The following is a 23214-nucleotide window of genomic DNA, read 5'->3' as shown; positions in this document are numbered from 1 at the left end:
TGTCCTGTGCGTGCGAACCGTATCTAAATTTCTCTAATAAACAATAAACAGTGTTAATCTCAAGTGACCTACCAGGTAACTATAGTACTGTATATTGTTATCTGCGTGTACAAAATATGAAAAAAGAAGAACAAAAACATATGTACATTTGTAGAAATGTGTTACATATTAGTAAGGCGCCCTTTAGGTGATTTTGCACAAAGGCGGCGCTATACAAATCATCCAAATATTATAATTATTATTGTAATCAATCTGAGTTTTTCAAGTGGTTTTCTAACGCGTGTAAGATTTTCGAATATCGGTTGGTAACAAAATCAAATTCGGTCACAAGAGTTAGATGAAAAAAATTAGAGGGAACTATTATTTAAAATTTTTATACCTAACTGCACGAAAATTGACTGAACTGTTTTTTTTGGATTACTTAAAAATAAATTTAGAACCTATACCCAATACTCGGTACATTGGTACATTGGTCTGTGGTTCTTGCATGAATTAATGTGCGTTGAATATCTATAACAGGGTCTTCTTTTTATATATGTGTGTGTTTATATATTCAATTTATATATTCTTTGATGAAAGACTGTTACATATATCTTCTTTAACGAAAGACTGTTTGAATGGAATGAGTTACAATACTAAAGGCCTTCCATATTGGGGACCAATTTCTCGTAAAGAGTAATTCGAAATCATAAAATAAAAAATTGCTCTGCTACCACAAAAAATACTTACCTATTTTTTCCGTGATTTTCACCTACGTTTCTAACTTACTATCGCTAAAAGCCTAATAATGAAAAATATCATAGTCGAAATATTTATCACAAAGTTAAGTTCTAGTACCTATTTAAAAATAGGAATGGAAAAGAAGTATAAATAGATTAGCTTTAGTTTTTTTGGTATTTATAAATTATTAGGCATGACAGCTATTTCGCCTTCTGAAGGCATTCTCAAACTGTGGTTAGGCCACTTCTGTAAGTGGCCTAATAAGAGTTTGACAATATCACGGCGAAACAGCTGTTGCGCGGATGCGACATCCTTATTAAAAAAATCATAAAACCAACAGTTTTGGAGATACCATGTTTTTTTTCTTTTTCCTTTACATAGAGGTGTAATTAAAGTTTTTATTTTATTTGTTACATTTTGTTTTATGATTATTTTTAAATAAGGAAGCTCCCGCGTCACACCATGACTTACAAATAAATGTTCGGTAAAATCTTATAATGCACCGAAAAACAATTTGGTGGCCATTGAGGGCCGCCGTAAAGTTATCCTCGTAGATCAAACCAAATGGTTTTTAAACACGTGTAGAGAACGTATACGGTATCGAAGTGATTATGTATTAATGCAAAACGCATGCCATTTTAACGACTCATATTCGTAATAACAATTCACTCCACTTTATTGAACTCTTATTTGACAGGACTGGTTTATATAACTATTCTTGATGCGAATAGCTTTCTGCAAATCTGAAATAGATTTATGTTTTACGCTTCTGGAATGATTATTATTGTTTCAGTGATGTTTGCAGAATATTTTGTGTTCCCTGTCTAGTGCAAGCTTAAATGATCGACAAGTTTAATATATTGATGTAAATAAGAACCGAGAATTAATGGTCAGCCTATTGATCTTTAAAATACTCATGAGAAATTTGTTGATAAAAATTCAAAATATACGTTTTGTTATGTAATTTTTCTTATTATTTTAATATTGTTGAGAGATTGGGAAATAAAATTGGGAGGTTGTAAATCTTTGGCAAATTTACGTCTTCAGCATTAAAAACGGTTTAAAATTATGACCTTTACCTTATTTTCACATCTTCCCTACTCAAGAAACTTCAGATATGAGTTTAATGAGCAATGAGTCAATTCATATAAAGAGGCACATTGTCTTGGTGAAAACCCCAATATTAAGGATCGAAGCATCTTAGGATCACATCCTAATAGCCAGGTATTCCCCCGTCCCTTAAAGTCTAGCAGCATATATGCCCTAATTTCTGTGCGGTGAAATATTTATGTGTTTGACTTTATTTACACACATTAAAGTAGAATTTCGGCAAGAATGTAACTACGAGTATTTCTGAAACTAGAAATAAGAAATACATAAACGACAAAAAAATAAGATTTTTTATTACTAGCTTGACGACTTCCGTGTTCGAGGGTAAAGGCTCTCGTCTAGCAAGCCGGAGGTCGCGGGTACTAATCCCGGCATGTGCAAGTAAATTAAAAAATCTTCTATCACAATTTACTCATTTAAAATATTATATAGCATTTTTGCAGCACGTTCCACAGTTGAAGATACTCTCAGTATCGCCTTGGTGTAAGATTACCATTCGGAATTGAAAAGTTGCCTGAAAAGTGGCTGTGTTTGGTGACCAGATCTGAATGGCCAGTTACTTCCCCATCTTTCTCTTCGCCATCTCCTTCCCCTCCCCATTATCTTCAGCCTCATAACATACCCCAATTGCGAATGCCATAGTCTCACTGGCTCCACACGGTCGGGAGCAGGTGGAACTCTTGACCGGTTTCACATAACAACAACAACAACAACATCAACAGCAACAAAAAGCTCCTGAAAACATTAAAATGAACGCAGCCTATTATTATTTTGTGCAAGCTTAATAAGTGGTTGACGATATTTTAGTCCAATTAATTAAACTAATTGATTTTTGCCAGAGTGCAAGTGACACGCTGGCATTCGTCATTCTACCTTCAAATCAAATTATGCTACCTACTCATATAATTTATTTTCACACGATAATCTTCCCTACTCATGGAAAATAACCATCAAAGGTAAAAGCTTTATCAACCGCCTATTATATCATAAGCTTTGCTATCTACTGCTCTTATCAATAATATATTATTTCGCATAAAGTATGTGTATAGTCTATTCAATTCTACGGCTCATCAAGTGGCCCACTTCTGGCCCCGTACACAAAGACACTTGCAGTTTTCCGCTCCAGTTTCATGAACCGACTTCACTAACTGTGTGTGGAGCGCAGGCTGTCAGCGGCTACAATAAGGATTGCTACGGCATTTTCGTATATGTAATTTAATAAAATAAAGTGAAGTAATGGCATTCCAAATATTTTCATTTCCTGATGGAGTTTGCGTAGGCAGGCAAAACCTGATCAGCATATAAAATATTAATTAAGCAACTGTCAATACAAAGTTACCGATTCTAAATTAATTTATAGAAAATGTACGTTTTTAAAACCAATTATCCTTGATGCGGATTTACAAATTAAATAGTATCTATCCATTCGATGGTTTATTATTTATTGCCACATTTCTAAAAACCATTTGGCGATCTCCGTGATTGAGGGGTAAGGTTCTCCAGAACAAATCCCGTATCACGTGTTCAAATACCGTCGTGCGCAAGCTAATTTACTGTAATTAATTTGCTTTACATATTTAATATATAATGCGCACATTTGTGGAACCTTCTAGAATGAAAGATACTTTCTGTATCGCCCTGGTGAAAGACCACAATTCAGAATTAAAACCTGGTGAAAGACCACATCTGAATATCCAGGTTCTTCCCCCACTTTCCTCTTCCTCATCTCCTACCCCTTCCCACTACCTTCAGTCTCACAACGTGCCGCAATAATTGGGGATGCCGTAGTCTCTCTGGCTCCAGACGGTTGGAAGCAAGTATATCTCTTGTGATCATTTACATAAAAAAATATATATATTTAAGAAACTACAAACGGCCTGCCTACAATACATTTTGTACGATGCATTTCTGTACAATGCATTTTTTAAATTATCGTAGATAAAAGCCAGTCCATGTTATTACTATTTTTAGTAAATTCGCTTAGAGAGAAGAAAATGCGGTGGCAGTAGAAAGAAGAGGTAGAGTCAAGAAACCTTCTAAAATCAAGAATAATAAAATAAAATATCTAAAAAATTGTAAAGCTCGGTTGTTCATACTATGTCGTATGATATTATAATTAATTTTGGAACGTGATAAAGTTAGTTCAATTAGGATTTAAATCTAACATAGATCATTTTTAAAAAATATATAAGTCGGACGAAGCTGGGTAGTTTATACTATATTACCACAAGAGACGATTGGCGTTTAGAAAACGGCTGTTTTTTATATAAATATTTTTGAAATTCACTTGTGTTTTCCTTGATGGATGTATACACGAAATGAAATCTTGGAAGAGAAAATCAATCTATTTGCTGACATCGGATAGCTGAAACTCGTTGTCGATGACTATGCATTCTATCAACTTTTAGATGACATTAATATACGAAATAATTGTCGGTCCTACACAACTGAAATTGGGTTCAGTTGTTAGTGCGGTTGACAGTCTTCAGTCAAACTTTTTTTTTGAGTTTTAAAAGATAATATAATATAAGTTTCACTCCTTTGACAAACCACAAAAAAACTGTTTATTTTTCATAAAAATAGATCAATTTTTACGGGTTGATTTTACTATTTTTGTTTTAAAGGGAAATATTTTTGTAACGATATTGAAGAACATAAAAAGATTTGAAGTCAATTTGAAGATTTTTTTACTTGCGCATTGTTTAATCTTATATCTTTGAGAGGAAGTATACGCAAAAACTTGAGTGTTGAATATAAGAATAATTGAAATCATGATTGCTTTTCAAAGGGCTATCCAACATTCAACAACACATAATAGAAAACTTTGTGCAATCACAAGAACGCGTAAAATTTAATTGCCTAAATCGAAAGTTAGCTTGCAAATGATATCAAAACACGGCAATAATGAAATGTGTTTTTGTAGTAAATGATTGAAATCCAATCAAAACTAGATTTCAAAAATATTTAATGGAAGTTTCAACGTTTAACTTTTATGCTAATCTTCAGTGGAAGCAATCAAAACTTGTATTTTGCTTGAAATCAAAATGAGAATCAAACGTTTTTAAATTTATTTAGTTGATCAAAGTAGTACAATTATTAAAGTTGCTTTCGTAAGTTCTAGTGAAATTTTACCACCTGATATAACCCTGAAAATAATTGTTAGATGTCCACAAATAACCTGAACACTGGTCGATTTCCAATTAAATTGACGAAATGTAAGGAGAGAAAATGACTAGTAATTATTCTCGCTCCTTTGGAAAAGTACCTATGTTATTAATTTATTTTGAAACGTATATAAATACGGTTTTGTAATGGTTCATTGAAATCTAATTCAATTTGATTTTCATTGAAAGGGAAAACGAGCTTAGCCAGAAGCATCTATGGTTTTCATAACCAACTCCCGCGTCATAAATACGATGTCCAATTCGTATGTCAAATTCGTACATTCTTTTCTGAAAGGTATTTCAAAGACCCATTTCTCAAGTGGCTCTCACACCTCTTCTCACATATGAAAAAAATAATTACTCTCTCTTCATTTCAAATATTTATTAAAAATATGTCTTTAGCACAACATTTATTTTAGTTTATTTTAATGTAAATACCGAACAAGAATATCAACTGTTTCCTGGACCTAGTGAGATTATGGCATCCCCAATTGAAGTATGTTGTGAGGCTGAAGATAGTAGAGATGGGAAGAGTATGGGGATGAGAAAGATAGCGAAGCACCTGACTATTCAAATCTTGTTGCCAAATACGGCTAAAGCCAATTAAAGCAACTTTTCAATTTCCGACTGGTAGTATTTTAGCAGGGTGTTATTGTGAGTTTCTTCCAGTGCCTTCAGTTCCTTTGAGTGCCGCAAATATATTATAATATATTGTTTTTCAAGTAATTAAATGTGAAAAATTATAAACTAATTAAATAAAATTTTACTTGCGCACTTCGGGTTTTGAACCCGTGACGATAGTTTTACCCTTCGACCACGGAGGCTGTCAATATAACGATAAAGTTTATTAATTCGTGACATTCTTGTGAAGCGTGAACAGAGCAATTTAAGCCATAAAGCAGAAAATTATATTAAACAGCAAAAACTCTCCACAGTTGTGATCTGGGGTCGGGAATTTGTACAGGAATTTTTAGGTCAACGCATTTTCAGCATCTTCTTTGTATCATTATGGAGCCCTTCAATATCTTTTTAACTAATGAAAAAGGGAAAAGGATATATAGTCGGTTAAATTAATTTTAAATATTTCATAATAAAGTCAATTTTAAAAAGGTTACAAACGTTTTATTTTATTTTTTAAAATAATCAAATATAAACGTAGAATTAAACGTTATTTTCCAGGATATCTCATTGCTGTCGATATTATTATAAAGTTTTAAAGTAATGAGGTTATATTGACTTCATTTTAGTATCCGTGACTTTCAGCACGTATTCGCATTCGCAACTTATTAATTATGTATATTCAATAAGGTTACTTCTGTCGACGACATTCCAATTAATTTTTCTTCTACCGGCCATCAAAATGCTAATGAATATTTCGATTGACTCGATTTTGTCATCAGTTAAAGTAATAAAATAGTATTTTAAGAGTCAGGCGAATCACTTATGTGACTTATGTATATAAAACTGAATATATTATAAAATATATGGTGAATATTGTATTAAATTTTCAAAATTGAAATATTAATTAAAAATATTTTTTGAAAATTCAATATTCGACGATGGATAACAAGTGTTTTGATTGTATTTATATAGTGCAAAGATAACTATGAACAAGTAGAAGTACGTCTTATTAACAAACAGGTATAAAAATAATAAATTGTGTAAAATATCATTAAATTTTTTCCTCGTAAATGTCATAAACTGTGTAAAATAATGTTTTTACCAGTTCATGATGAAAATTGGATAAAATCGTTAAAGAATAATTTATGCAGTACACGAAACGTATCAATACGTGTTTAAGCAATTTTAAAAGAAATGTGTAATGGAATATTTTACAGTTTTGTAACGTAAGATTATTATTTCAAAATTCTTGTTCGTCGATTGTAAGGCCCAACTAGGTGATTACAATACTTAGATATGCTATTTCAAATGAATCAGGAAGGATCATCAAATGTTTGGAGGTAAAATTTCGGGGCCTTATGTAAATAAATATTTTTCGAGATTTAATTTAAGACGCTTCGCAAGAGTCTAAAATCAAATCATAACAATCAAGCATAAGTAGGATTTATAACTATGCATAAAACAAGAATTATCATTTCTAATAATAGTGCTTGGAATGTTTGCTTCTCGCCTGGCGATAGGTATTTTAATTCTCATTTGAACAAATATTTACAGAATACACTGCGTATTCCGGAATATATCATATTCATTTTATTTGAAAATTTCAAAAGAAAAGACTACGATAGAGAACAGATATCATGCTTTAGATCTTTCAAAACTCAAAAGCAATACTAATCAATCACGTCTGTGTTTTAACAAAGAGAATTAAACTATTTTATCAGTAATTAAAACCAGTTCTACCAATAATCTGTTTATCTAAAATTAATATCATACGATGTAAAAAGTTTACCAATCACCCATATATAACACAAAATATAAGCACTTAACATTGACCACCTATTTAGTTTTTATCACGTTCACAGATGAATTAATTCACAAAATTAAACATTTATAGGGCACTATCAGAATTGCGGTGTTCCTCAGTTTATACTTATAAATACACTTCTAAAGAGAACAATGTTTTGAAGAGTTTATATAAAGCAAAGCTTGCGGAACTTGTCAGACATAAATCATCAGATGAAAAACTGTTGTTACGTGCGAGTTGTTGATATTATTTCACTTGTGTTTTGAAAGTAGAAAGTCACAACAAAGCACCACTTCAAAAACAATGCGAAAGAGATAAAAGTTTGTTGTTTGGAAATCGCAGCACGTGTCACTGTGTCAGATTTAAGCACATAGTTGGAGTCAACTTTTCACACAAAGAAGAGGGGATGAAAGCAGTTTTTTTCCATCGAAAGAATGCACGGTTATTTAGATCGCTGAAAGCTCTACTGCAAGGCGTACAGCGGCGTCTGAAAGCTTAGCCGGCGCCTAAAGAAGCGTCCGCACGCGGGAGCGTCGCCTTAACGTCTGAGGCTTCGACGCTAACGAAATATCGCAACGAATGGTTGTCGCAACGGACACGCCGTGCAGGTATAGATAGCGGATAGCGGATAGCGGATAACGGATAGCGGATAGTTGATAAAGGATGGAGCCTGTTGCTATTCGCTACCCTGTTAGCAGTTACGATCATGCGCCAAAAGGGACGCAAAAATATTTACAATGCGAAAATAATATTGACTTATGGCCAACTACATTAATCAGTAATGATGATTATATTTTAAACTCTGGGGCTATTATTATCATTTGATTGTTCAACTATAAATAAAGCGCCCTTTTGTTGTAAAATCAGATCAAGAGCGCTTTGATTAAATTAAAAAAGTTTTTTTCAGATTTTGGAACGTATGCGCAGCGGAAGTAATATCACACAATCGTAAATTGATTTAAAATACTTCAAAAAACAATCTGAATTTATCAACAAATGATTTTGATGATTTGAGTTGGCAGAGAATAACGACACAATGCAGTACATAGATGGAGTTGCAGTGCACTGGTATTGGGATGATTTGATTGGTCCCTCATCACTTGAAAGGACTCACGGAACCTTCCCTGATAAATTCCTCATTCGAACCGAGGCCTGTGTGGGTAGGTATTCCACAATAAGAAATCTGTAGAGCTGATACCATCCCTGGTTTATGGCAGTAAGACATGCAATCAATTACAATAGAATATTAAATACGTCCGACTTCAGTAAAAATTTTGGCAGTGTTTACTTGTATTAGCTGGCAACTCTGGCCGCTAGAGGAGCTGGTATTGCATGAAATAATCATACATAAAATATTAAAATGTATGAATTAAACCAAGCCTCACAACTCATGCCACTAGCAGGCGCTAGTGTAGCTTACTGCCATCAGGATGTATGGGAAAGTCAGAAGTTGGAGGTATTATAACTATCCTACAGTATTTGATGCAACGAACAGAGCAAGTTGACGGCCGGCGTGGTCTAGTGGTATACGCTTTTGACTACAGATCCGAAGGTCGCGGGTTCGAACCCGGCGTGCGCAAATAAATTTTATTTGATTAATTTGTGTTATTTCACAATTAATTAATTAAAATAATATATAGTATATTTGCGGCACGTTCCAGAGTGGAAGATACTCTCAGTATCGCCCTGGTGTAAGACCACCATTCAGAATTGAAACGTTGCTTGAAATGGCTTTAGCCGTGTTTGGTGACCAGATCTGAATAGCCAGGTACTTCCCCACCTTCCTCTTCCCCATCTCCCTCCCCTCCCCAATACCCTCAGCCTCACATCATACCCCAATTGGGGATGCCATAGTCTCACTGGCTCCAGACGGGAGCAGTTGGGACTCTTGTGCGGTAATACTGTAAAAAAAAAAAAAAAAAGTGTGAAAGTAGACTGAGATCTGTATAAATGAGATCCCTAAAATAGTCTATATTGTGTTTGACCGTGTATAATGTGGAGATCCGGAAAGAATCCAAGGCTGATGAAAGCGTAGTGAACATCAAGAACAATTAAGAAAGTGACACTTCCATGGTTTGGGCATGTGGAGCAAATGAACGAAGAGTGCCAGGATATATAATTTGCCACGAAAGCGAATTCTAGAAGACACGGCATAATCAAGTGAATCAAAAGTTTGAGTTGAGTCTAATTAACAAAAGAGTTATTAATTAATCAACAATTTATAACGACAATATCTTCGGAAGGCGAAACAGTAATGTTGTCTAGTTTAATAATTAGTACACACTGGTAGCGGAATTGAACCAATTGTGTTTAATTTTTATATATTTACTTCTGGTTGTAGAAGACTTCGATGCAAATTCTTATTATGGTAAAAATACACACTAATATTTATCGTCAATAATATTGTTGCAACCCGACTCAGCTTTCAAAATGCAAAAAGTTACGCGTTTAGAAAGCTTCTAACGCGAATAAAAATAAATTCAAAAAAAGAAATGTGCTACGGAACGACACAATTAAAACAATTCTCATTAACATGAACATTTAATTTATGCTCCATAAACAAGTATCACTCCAGAGCAAGGATAAAAAACAAACAAGGATTTTTGCTTCGATAAGCTAACAAGGCAATTTCTCCCCCGAAGCGGTGAACGAGAACATTTCCTGTTTCCGGTTTGCTCCAGTTCCTACTTCTGTTAATGTTTTCCAGCATCCTTTGGAAACCAGTCACCAAACCTAACAACTAAACTGGGTCAAAGTTTCAGACCCGTGCAGGCTGCAGTTGTCGAAAGCTTTATTTCATCATTCGGAAATTCCCGAAGCATTAATCTTGGTTTGTTTCGAAGGATGCTGTTAAATTAATACCAATGACATAACATATACGAAGTCATAGATACATCCCATAAATTCATTATTCCTTTATAAATTGTTTCATATGTTTAATTATAGACGTTTGTTTATAAGTAAAAGTTTGGCAGGCCGCACATTGAAGCTTGGCGTGCCACAGGTTGTCTATGGCTGCTTTATAGGGATGATTTATTGCAAAGGTTTCATTGGTTTCCTTTTCTTTTTCAGCCCCATTTTATCCAGAGGGAAATCAACAAGGCTGTGTACCATTCAATGGTATGTTGAAAGTTTATGGGGCTTAGGGCGAACAGAATGAGCAGTCACGTGTATAAATAATTACAAAACAAACAGTTTGTGTATATTGTTGAATTGATGCGAAGCTCAGTGTCTATGAAAATCATATTATTCACAAAATAATCAATAATAATATCAAGACACTTTTCCGCGCAAATCATACATAATTATAAAATAGGAGGCTCTTTCTCCTCTCACACTCATTACTTATCCTTTCCCTTCCCCGTCACAACTCCGCCCCCATATCAATACCTAATTCAATAATTTTGAAATAGTGTTAATTAGAATTGATACTTTTTGATATTTTATTAACCTATTTTTATTTACATTTGTTTATTGTTATTTTTTGTTAATTATTCATGCTATCCCTCTTACCGTCAGTAGGTGACCCTATGATTGTGGCTGATAAGCCAACACTGGTACTTTATAATACTTATTTAGTCAATAGATTGTTATTGTTGCCAACTTTAAACGTACTGCCCAGCTGTAATTTTTTGAATAACTGTAGTGTTTATTTTTAAGTAATTTTGAAGAATTATATTTTCTATATTAAAATAGTTTTTTTATTATTTTCTATAATTGTGAAGCTGAATATTTCCGCAGGGGAACTCCCTGGTGAGATGAGAGGGAATATACTATTTGTAGAATAAATAAATATAAAATTTTAACTTGAAGAAGGAAAGGTGGTTCTGTAATAGTTCGAAAAAAACTGATAATAAAGTGGTGTTATACTGTGCAAAGCGTATTTCAGTTTTATAATAAAAAACAAAAAACTATTAGCTGCACACAAACGGTTCTAGACATGGCAGCATACTGGCCTCAGCACGGGTAAGCCATCCTGTGAGGCCAACATTACTGAATAACTCTGAAATGTAAAATATATTGTACCAAAATAAAAATATTTTTTTTTTTAATCTAAAATGAGAACTCTATGATTATCTGATAGATTTTATTCCATTGAATATTTTCCAATGCCGTGGATTTCTAGCTTATCAACTAATTAATACAGCTAATAAGAGAAACACAAAGCTTTGTGATGGAGCTAGTTAACTAAGGAAATTTCAACTATTAATTAAAGCACGTGTATTACCGGTTACACGTGTCATCTTTGCACTATTTCGTATTATTATATTCTGGTAAGATCCTACTATATATATTTGGTTTCTTTTCCGATGAATTCTTGCTAAAAACGATTATAAGATTACGATTTATGCGTCATTTAAACTACCGCTATCGAAAACATCCTAGTATATTTTTATTGTTTCCAATGAATGCATCTATTCGATTTATTCACTTGAGCTATTTTAACATATTATGTTAAGTTCGCAAAAACGTTGTGAGCGATCGCTTGCCATAATGCGACAAATTTACAGAACTTAATGATATTGTGAAGCGGTGAAATCTATGTGAATTGATTGGTTTTAAACTGCAGTAAGTAGTAAGCACGTGTTTGCTTATTAATTTTTTGAGGAATAGTATTAATTTGATAATAAAATAAACGTACATATGATAACACAAATCACTCGAGTGCGCATATTTAATGTAATTGAACATACTATGTAGTTTTGGTTGTCGGTGAATGCACGCGTGATGTGAAATATTCTTGCACAGTGCGTAAAATTTTTCAAGATCAATGAATTTTTAATTTTCAACATTGGAACTGATAAATACTACAACAGACAAGCGATAAAATAATAAAAAAATTTCACACCAACTTATTTTATGTATTATTTTTTTTTAAAGAAAGACAAAATTCTAGGGTTACGAATAGCCTGACAATATTTGAAAATCTCCTATTACCGCCACAGTTAGTGGAAAAGGTTGCTTGTGTTGTGATGAGGACTTAGCCATCCAAGGTATTAAACATATAGACCGATATAAGGAATATTCTATATTAAAATGTGTTTTGACCGGTCAGTGGCCGAGTTTGTTCACGACGGTGGGTAAAACCCATCTGTCGTCGGTACAATTCCTCAGCTGGCTCCAGTTTGTCTTTCTTATAAAAAAAATTGTTTGTATTTTGAAATTTTGATAAATATAAATCTGAATAATGATTTTAAAAGTTTACTAATAGTGGTCATTCGAATGGTAAATTTTTGATAATCTGTCAAATAATTTTTTTGAAACAAATATTTTGCAAATACATTCAACTTCACAAGTTATACAATTTTAAGATCCCGTGATTTCCCACAGGCTTGCGTTAGTATTATACTATATGTATATAAGTTAAATAATATTATTTTTAAGCAATAATTATTAGCCTGAAATACCTATATAAATTGAAAACATTTTTCGTGAAAAAATTCATGCCGCCGATGGGAATTGGACCCGCAGTGTTCTGATTGACGGTCATATTACTCGGGAGATATTTTCAATTTGCATGGATATTAATTTAAGGCGATTGATTATTACTTTAATCATTCGTTATCCGTTGTAAAATGCATAAAAAACCTTGGTGCCCTACCAAATGCAAGTCAGCTTATTCAAAACTCGCCAAATTCAATTCCCAATATTCCAATTTATTTAGGTATTTCAGACAAATAATTATTTCTTAAAATAATATGTTATCTTTTGTGCTATGCATAAAACCTTGTCTCGTAAACATTGGTTTATAATTAAAAATATTAAATTATACAATTTATTGGCAGGTATGTAACAAGACACTAAGCTTGTCAATTTGGCTGTCCCAATCTTCCTTGTTGTACTGTCAAAGTTTCCGAACATATGTAGATATTTTATGCACAAACGAAGTAAATTTAATTAAAAAATTCAGTGACAACTTGTGCCAACTTTAGTTCATAAACATTTTTCTTTTGCGATGTATTCTTCTCGTGGAAAATGCATATACCTCCAACCGCTGAAACTAGGTTAATTCATTTGCCGAACATTTTACGATGTAATAAAGTTTGGGTAGTCATTCCATGAACGGTAGTAGACATTTTATTTGATGTTTTTGAATATAGGGGAGTCATTGTCTTAAGGGTTGTTTTGATGTGAAATAAAATGAAATAAGAAAAAAATAAATCATAAAGGCAATATCAATGAGTACTGATAGAACTGTGTAGAGACTGTAGAGGTACACTGTATCAAATGACCTCAATTAAACCTTCCGATCAGTAGCTGAGCTGGCTTTGCGTATGGGTTCCACCCTGGCGTCGCAAGTTCAATTCCTACTGGTACTGCACAAGCAACATCAAGTTCATATTGAATAAAAGAACTTTCAATATATTTTTTTACTTATTACATAAATGAATGTAGGTATTTTGTTTCCTGAAAATTCCTTCCAACTAATCCAGATTTATAGAGATACTATACGATTGTACCCCCCCAACCAGGAACTCTCCTGTCCCGGTGCGACCGGTACACCAGGGGGCACGGGTTTGTTAGGAATTGGATCGTGTTCTCTGGGGATGGGAAGGAGGTTGGAGTTTAATAAAGAAATTTAATTATTGAAAAGAATATTAGCTATTCTTAAATGAAAATTTGAAACAAAAAAATCAGAAAAAGATACGGTCGAATCTAGAACATGAACCCAGGACCCTCGCTTTGCCGGGGCGTAGCTCTACCAACTGCGCTAGAGGGACCCTATCTCCTTAGGTCGTACTTAATTTTATCATACTTCGAATAAGAACTACCTCCTACAACCACCATTGCAAGCGGAATGTGGCTTGTGTCATGATGGAGGACTTAGTCAGCCGAAGAATTGAACTCACGACGGCTGGGTGGGACCCAAATCACCCTTCGAGCGGTAAAATGTACCTATAAAATACTTGTAACTGAATTAAATGTGAAATCATATACTTTAAGGTAGGCGACACATTAAGTTATACGCATCACAGCTTGACCTATTTCAGCACAACGCTAGATACACAGAAATATATGTACAGAATATAGCGTGGTCTGTCACAGGCCTAAATAAACACAATTCATTTGGCAAGCCGAGATTCGAACCAGCGACTTCCAGATTCGTAGTTAAGGATCGCACGACCTCGAAAGTGTAGATAAGATCTTATCTGTTAACCTCCCAAATATCGACAGAACGGCTCCGTGTTGTGGTCAACATCAAATATATTTTGTCTCTTATGAAATGGGGGTAAAGTGCACTATCTTTGGGAGGTGATTCTGAAAATAAATACAAAAATATTTTTCCATTCATTTCACTAGGGTCCTGGATGCGATCGTATCTTTTTCTGATTTATCTGTTCCAAATTTTCGTTTAAGAATTGGTAATATTGTCTTCAATAATTAAATATTACAATTTGAGGTTTTATTCATTGAGTTATTCAAAAAATAAATAAAGAAAATGTTTGTGCATTGTTTTTTTCTTTTTTATGTATATTTTGCCTTCTTGTATTTTCGTGTAGTGACAATTTCTTTCTACCAATCTAGACTTGTGAACTTGTTTAAGAAAAGTTTATTAATAATGGTTAAGAGCAAATAAACGAAGAAAGGAGTGTAAGGAGAATATATGACGCCAATGTGAATGGTAAAAGAAATCGGGGAGGCCCGAGGAAGACATGGCATGATCAAGCGAATCAAATACTTGCGTCGGGCCATGTCAAGAGTCAGAATAATAGAAGAGTATGTATGAATGTTAATGAGGCAAATAGTGTTTTCTTGAGTTGTTTGGCTGTCTGTTCTTTCTGCCTACCTCTGCGGGGAGACGACGTGATGGTTAGTTAGTTAGTTAGTCAATCTAAACATGGGAACTTGGTTGGTTGAGATTTTAACGATTGGCTCATCACTTGAACAGATAGACTGATTAGATAACATTTATCCCCAGATGCTGGATTAATCATATTGGACGGTGGAAACCCACAGCGGATGAGTTGATGTTGTTGAGGGTATTAAAGAGGTTGCTTTAGCTGTAACGTGTGCCGTGAGAAGTGAGTGATTTCTTTATGCCATTATATTTTTTTGTGTTGATTATTTGTGTTTATTGTTTGCCTTAGTTTAGTTTTGACTGTTTTAATGTGTATTCTTTGAATATTTGTGATATGGAATCTTTTTAATTGATTTATTCAATTTTTGCAACGTGAAATATTTTGGATATTAATTCAAAAATAGATGTTATTACAGATCGACTTTATTCTAAAAATACGTAAAAATAAATAAAATATTTGTGATTGCAAATACGTGCTGGAAGTCAACGATACAGAATTATGTCAATATTAACTAATATTGTTTATATAACATTATTACAATATCAACACAGAAAGGCAGAAAACTTACTAATAGAAAACTTTCCAGGAAAATAACGAATCTTTTTTCTTACGGTTGTAACCTATATTTTTGTATGAATCTTTTCCTATTTCACATTGTTTGAATATTGTATCAGCAATAATACTCTCCGTATTGTATTATCTGGTGAAAAACCGTCATTCAGAATTGAAGCGTTGCTTGAGAAGGTTTTAGCCTTGTATGTTGACCAGATATGAATAACCAGATACTTCTCAACCTTCTTCTTTCCCACCTCTTTTCCTTCCCTTTACCCTTCAGCCTCACAAAATGCCCCAATTGGGAATGCCATAGTGTCACTGTTTGAATATCGTATGAACAATTATCCCAGAATGTTAGATACTCTCCGTATCACCGTTGCACGTTGCTTGAAAAGGCTTTGGCCATGTTCGGTGAATAGCCAGGTACTTCCCTACCTTATTATTTCTCATCTATTTCCCTTCGTTTACACTTCAGCCTTAAAACATACTCCATTTGGGGATGTCACAGTCTCAATGGCTCCGCTTAGCAGGTTGAAGTTAAGTGCCTCAAGAAACAATTGCAACGAAGTATAAAGTATGAATAATTGTATAAAATTATGAGCCCTAACTAATAAACGTCTATTTAATTTTATACAACTGATAAATAACCGTTTACGATACATAAATGCAGGACAAGAAAAAAGTGCTTGATTGTATGATTTGTTTTGAACCCATGCTAGCTTTTTACTAGAATCTGAGTTATGTATGCTTAAAAATGAAAGTTTGTAGTAGAAAATATCCAATCAACCGACCTCGCTTTGTTTCAATATGATATTGGATCGGTTTGATATGAGACCCTTCAAATATATTGTTTGGAATCTATGCTCGGTGGTCGGACGACTCCAGCGGTCAAAATATTCGATTCTATTTCAAAGCAAGGTCAATATTTCCGAAATCTTCTTAATTTACGAGAGATAAATTTATTCTATGAGGGAGGATCGAAAAAGATACTTTTAAAAGAGGAAGAAGTAATATTTTAACATTTTTCTAGTTTGAAATTGAATAGGTGTATCTAAATGTAAAAATTATGATTCCAAAATGTTGACTTCACAAATCAATTTTTCAAGTTAGATACTGGATATGATATTTATACACCCAGTAAATAGCATTTACAATAAAAGAGTATGTTTGAATTTGAATGATGCAAGGAGTATATACCGAGACCGAGTTGTTTGGCGGTCCGTTATCTCTGCCTACCCCTGCGTGGAAACGGCTTGATGGTTAGTTACGTTCTGTGGGTAATTAGTGTATAATTATAATAGAAATCGTATTTGTGCACATCTTCGTCTTCTTTATCTTAAGTTCACCTAACAATAAGTAAGTTATATAAAAATAAGTTTAGTTAGCTACCTTTTGGTTCTTATATTACATTATTCTTAATTTTATTTTAAACATAATTTTTAAATCACCAACCACAAAACGAAAAAAAAATGTTGGAAAAAGAGCCGAAAAAATTTTTTTCTGAATTAAAATAAAGTGGGCTTAATTATTTTTTTGAAACATAATTCTCTGAAACAAAAACGTGTTTTGTCCTTGAAAATGAGAATTTACGGATTCGGAGAACTGAATTTTTCATATAACTTAATCTAATACGAATGACGGCCTCCGTGGTCGAGGGTTAAAGCTCTCGACAAGCAAGCTGGAAGTCGCAGGTTAAAATCTTGGGGTGCGTAACAAAATTTTATTTAGTTTTTTAATGATAAACTAATATTTATAAGACAAGGTTTTTTTATGCATGGTATAACGGATAACGAAAGATTATAAGTAATTATTACTCGCCTGAAATATCCATGCAAATTGAAAATATCTCCCGAGTAATACTTTTTTTTTTTTAAAGTCAGAAAAACATTCCCGGGTTACGAATAACCTGACAATATTTGAAAATCTCCTACTACCACTACAGTAAGCGAAAAATGTTGTTGTTTGTTGTGTTGTGATGGAGGACTTAGACAGCCGAGCAATCGAATAGGTACACTACGCCCGGGTGGGATCCAAAAGCGATGTCAACTCAGCCACCGACCGGTGGCATATGACCGGTAATCAGAAGGTGCGGGTTCCATCCCCGTCGGCGGCATTTATTTTTACTCGGGAAATATTTTCAATTTGTACGGATATTTCAGGCGAGTAATTATTGCTCATAATAATTTGTTAGAATTTTATTTAATTTATTTATATTATTTAACAAATTACTCATTTCAAACAATATACAGGGTGTATCGGCACGTACCCGACAAACTTTAACCAGCTATTCCTTAGCATATTTGGAGTAAAAAATCTTATGTGCACTTTGCTGTCCGGTAACGTTTTTTTTTAATAAAAAAATTATTATTCATATTTTCACCACATGTCACCACTGTTTTATCCTTTGTCAAAGTTTGAAAACCCATCTGGCAAATATTTTATTCGAATTCCGTTGAATAATGCACGTGTGTTCCTACATTGGCACACTTCTACAATCACAACGAAATGGCACGGCACCATTCGTCTCATTTTTAACTATTATTATTTAGTGTGTGCGAAAGAGCGAAGACGCTTTTTGACATACTTGCTTATAACAGCTGTTGAACACGAAACGCAATGCCAACGACAGTGATGTAGTGTGGAAATTTTTTTTTTTTTTGTTTTTAATTGAAAAAAAAATGCTACCGGACAGCAAAGTGCCCATAACATTTTTTACTCCAAATGTGCTAAGGAATAGCTGGTTAAAGTTTGTCGGGTTAGTGCCGATACACCCTGTATAGTGCATTTTCGGCATGTTCCAAAGTTGAAGATACTCTAAGAATTAGCTTGTGCAAGACCTCCTTTGAGAATTGAAACGTCGCGTGAAATGTCTTTTGCCGTGTTTGATGACAAGATCATATCTCCCTCCCCTCCCCACTCACTACCTTCTTCCTCATATAATTGGGGATGCCATAGTATTACCGGCTCCCGGAAGTTGGGAGCAGTTGGGATTTTTGTTCGGTTTCACACAGAAAAAATGCTTTACAGCTCGTAAAGAACGTTTCGAATTGTTTTCCTCTCGAAACTTACTGACCGATTTTCCTTTTTCTCAATATTAATATGACCCAAAAAGTCTCTTGAGGGTTTTGTATCTTTTGGTTGAACTTCAGCTACAAAATTTCGTGTTTAAAAGCCTTCCTAGAAACCGCAAATTGGTAAGAAATAAAACTCTATTCCCTTTAGCAAGGCTATGGTATAATATTTACTGTTAAAATTGATAAACAATAAATTTTGTGCTCTCGGGCAGGTAGGATTTTGATCGAAAATGAGCTTTATATTGTTCGCCATATTTTCTACCCTTACTTGTAGATATACACTAATACCTAATTATAATACGATGTGTATTCTCTTTTTGTAACTCCCCAACGAGCCTTGTACAGTGTACAAGGTGACCCATTATAATTGAATAATTATATTCCAGTTCTTATTAAAAACATTAATTTTTTGGTATAGCTTTATAAATGTTTAAAAAATATATATGATTGTATTAACGTTTCAGTTTAGCTAACTAGTTTAAGCAACCCTGTCATCTACATGGTAGTAAACAATCGAATAAGACATTATTAATTATTTTATTATGTACACGATTGCATGATTGAATATTTTGTTTTTTTTTATGTGAACACCGCAAAAGAGTTTCAACTGCTCCCAACCATCTAGAGCCAGTGAGACCATGGCATCCCCAATCGGGGTATGTTGTGAGACTGACAGCAGTGGGGAGGAAGGTGGGAAAGTACTCGGCTATTCAGATCTGGTCACCTAACACGTTAAAGCCATTTCAAGAAATTTTTAAATGGTGGTCTTACCTTACACCAAGGTGATACTGAGAGTATATCCCACTCTGAAACAAGTATTACTATATATTATTTTTAACGAATCAATTTTGTTGTTGATAGACTGCGTCTAGTGAGTCTGCGAAAGTGTTATAATTCCTCAGAAAAGCAGAACACTTTTCATGCATTGTATTAAATACATCAAGCAAAAATTGATCATAATTTAAAAAAAATCTTCTTTCAATCAAAAGACATAAAAAATAAAAGAATATATGATTTACAAAACAGAGATAATAATAATAATTTTCAATTAGTTGGTTTACACGGGTCATCCTGTATCTTCCTTTGGCCCCATAATAGGTGGGCCTGCAAAATTCATCGATAGTATATTTAGGTGCCCTAATGTGCACATTACAGTGTGTTTTAAATGAACACCTGAAAAATAATGGAGAAGAAACGAAATCATTAAAACAATCGAAATGTGAAGAATTGTTTTTCACCAATCAAAAACTGATTTCAGATAATAAACCTACAAACTTTATGAAGAATGTAATTTCTCGAAGAACAATAGTTTAAAATCACGGATCCATTTTGCATGAATAAAATTTCGCCACAAACAAGTCTTTATTTCCCTATTTTTAAAGAAGAAAATGGTAAAGTGAATCATGCGTAAAGGGATCAAAACGTAGATATTATATTTCCGAGAATTCATTAATATCTTCCCAGCAAATTATTAAAACATTTTTCCAGTGTTTGAGTTTGATATAGAGTAAAATTTGCAGGGTAAAGTTTGGTGTATTCTTTTACTTTACAGTCGTAAATATTATGCAAATTTTTCGAAGTTCTTGGAAAAAATGTTTTGTTTTTCAAACGACACGACAAAGTGGTAAATCGAGTCCTACGAAAAGTTCAAATGCTCGTTTACATAATAACCAACTCCCCGGGGAACATAATTTACGAAGTTAATATTTCAAAATATAATCGTATAGGTTATAAGATATTGATAGTTTTTGAGATATTTTATTTTCCTAAACATTCTATTTTCTTATAAAGAGCACTAGCATGCTTTTATATACATATTGATGTTTTTCTCTTGCTGGCTTTGAGAGCGATGGTCATTATTCGCACCATATTCTTGTAATTTTCTTCGAAGCCAATGAATAACTAAAAGTTTATAAAGCAAACCTGATACTGCATGAAACAACACGTTTCATTTTTAACCAGAGTATTGAAGAGATCCAACATGATTTAGTGATGAATTGAAATAACCCGCCTTGTTAGTTTTAGTTCACCAATTAAAAAAATCAAATAAGTTTTTTAAATTATAATTTTCTAAGCGGAGACTGTTGACGTATAGTTCCCGTGAGCACTTAGGCCTCAGGCCATGGGCCCATAGTGCTATCTTGAATTTCACCTCATACCTTTAAGGCGACACAAGACAATAATAACGGGGGTTTGCTCAACCCTCACATTTTAATTAATTTCGACGAATTCGTAACGATGACATATATTTTTATAGAGGGATCTTTACGGATGTTAGTTAATTATACCTAATTAAGATTAATAAAAACAGTAACTTACCATTAAAATATTTTATGTAAAACGGTTCGAAAATTGCATAAAACGTTTATCAACGATAAAATTAGCGGTAAGCACCTGATTTTATCTAGACGATGAATTATTAAGTTCCCTAGGGATTTTTTCATCATCAATAATAACAAACTATTAGAAACAATTTTCTAGGCCTGCTAGAGCAATTTCGACCATAGGTCCGTCCATTACGCAGAGCCGCACACCAAATATTGTTTTTACACGACTTCATCACTCATGTCGTTCAGATTCCCACTTTATTTTAGAAATCTATTTTCGCGCATGGCTTCTTCACTTACATCGTTAAGACTCCGACATTATTTTAGGGTATTGTCTCGTCTTAACAGTAACCCGATCCCTTTGATAAAGTTCACCAGGGTTGTTGTTGGATATATGGCTATGTTTCCTGGTTTCACAATATGCCTTCCCAGGTATCTGAGTCTTGTTACCAACAGAACTTGACATTGACACCGTAAGCGACATTGGTGTTTTCCACTCCCAACAGATGCGCGCATCTTTTACAACGTACAATGTAGGAATTTTCAAGTTTTGAACGGTCACTTTTTAGTTCTCCACGAGGCCCTAAACACACGGTGGCTTCTATTCCTGTCGCCCAGTGACCTGTAACATGAAGAGAGGGACGCTTACCCCCGCCGCCGCCCCTCTGCGGCTCGAAGCCTCCGGATGAATGGAGCCACCGCCGCTGTTTATTACACTGGAAGATGGAAGCTAAAACGGTGAGCCGCCTGAACGTGTACTAACCCGTTTATGTTTTCTACAAGAATGGTTTTAATCCTACATGAAAAGTACGCGAGAATAACGAGAATTTTATCATCAACACTAAAATTCGAAAGTTAAAAAAAACATTTTCAAAACGTGTTGCCAAATTAGATACATTTTTGGCTCGTACGGAATGCAACCGAATTATAAGAAGATATTATTGAATCTAGGGTGCTTTATTGTTTTATGAATCTGCTAGGTCCCGCATCCCCTTTTTCTACCGATTTACAACATTTTTTCTCTTAGCTTCATAAGTTTTTAAAATTGTTATTTTTGAAGATAACATCTTAACATTTGTTATGCCGAAACGGTAATTATATAAATTTCCCCGATCGCAAAAATCTCAAAGTAAGCTTCTTAAATGATTAAATACATGTTTCGATCTGTTATTTAATACGTTACAGGTATGAACAAAATTTACAATGTATCTTTAAATGACACTAAACCATTTGTCGAGAGATTTTTGCTCTATTTCAAACGAACCGTGCTTTATTAAATAATTTCACCGTTTCCGCACATTTGATTTCGTTTTCTCGGTTGGATACTTTTACTGCTATCATTAAAAGCAGAAAATGTTGTGCTACGAAATGATGGGGGGCACACGTGATAGAGGATTGAACCCGCGACACCTGGGTAGAACTTGACGACCACTAACAGGACGTTCATGATGGGTAGTATTTATACAATTTCAAAATCAATTACTAATAGTCCTTCCAACGGTTTAATGAAACGAAAAATAATTAAAAAAGCAATACATTTTTTACAGTATTTTCATTGCTCAAAACACTTGTGAAAACACATGAATTTAGATTTCAAACAAAAATTCAAATACCGTTAAAGTGTGATGAATATTTAAAAATAAACAATCTTCAATTATTAACCTCCTGGCATTTAGCTTAAGTAATTAAAGGCTGTGTGAACTTATCATCAACCGGAAATTAAAAAAAAAATAACATGAATGCTAAAGTTCCAACAAAAAATGTTGAACATCAAAGTGCATCAACGAGATATTAAAAAGTCTACGAGTCTGTTTACTTTTGTTATAAAGAACTAAAATTAATTAGAAGCAAACGTGGCCGGAGCGACGGTAAACCAATTTACAGAGACAATTGATGAACTCTGTGATTCATTTTGTTGTTCATTTCAAAATCATTCTATCTGTTCATTTAAAAAAAATTCGATTGAGCTTCAAGTACCTACCATTTTAAATTGAATGGAAAAAAATGGCATCGTTTTAATAAATTTTTTTAACTCTC

At 33.7% G+C, this 23214-nt stretch overlaps 2 protein-coding genes across 3 annotated transcripts in view; both read right to left on the bottom strand.

Moving 5' to 3' along the window:
* Positions 1-8173, bottom strand: part of LOC149417592 (uncharacterized) — a 44475-nt gene extending 36302 nt beyond the window's left edge. Inside the window, exon 1 of the mRNA XM_089640542.1 lies at positions 7405-8173. The gene's annotated coding sequence lies outside the window, so the exon portion shown is untranslated. The remainder of the gene's footprint in view (positions 1-7404) is intronic.
* Positions 1-23214, bottom strand: part of cv-c (RhoGTPase activating protein) — a 605856-nt gene that overhangs the window by 311849 nt on the left and 270793 nt on the right. The window lies entirely within an intron of this gene.

This window comes from Hesperophylax consimilis, chromosome 15 (genome assembly GCF_061612785.1).
Source record: "Hesperophylax consimilis isolate HC1 chromosome 15, BYU_Hcon_1.0, whole genome shotgun sequence".
Classification (NCBI taxonomy): Eukaryota; Metazoa; Arthropoda; class Insecta; order Trichoptera; family Limnephilidae; genus Hesperophylax; species Hesperophylax consimilis.
This window is presented reverse-complemented; position numbering and strand designations above follow the sequence as displayed.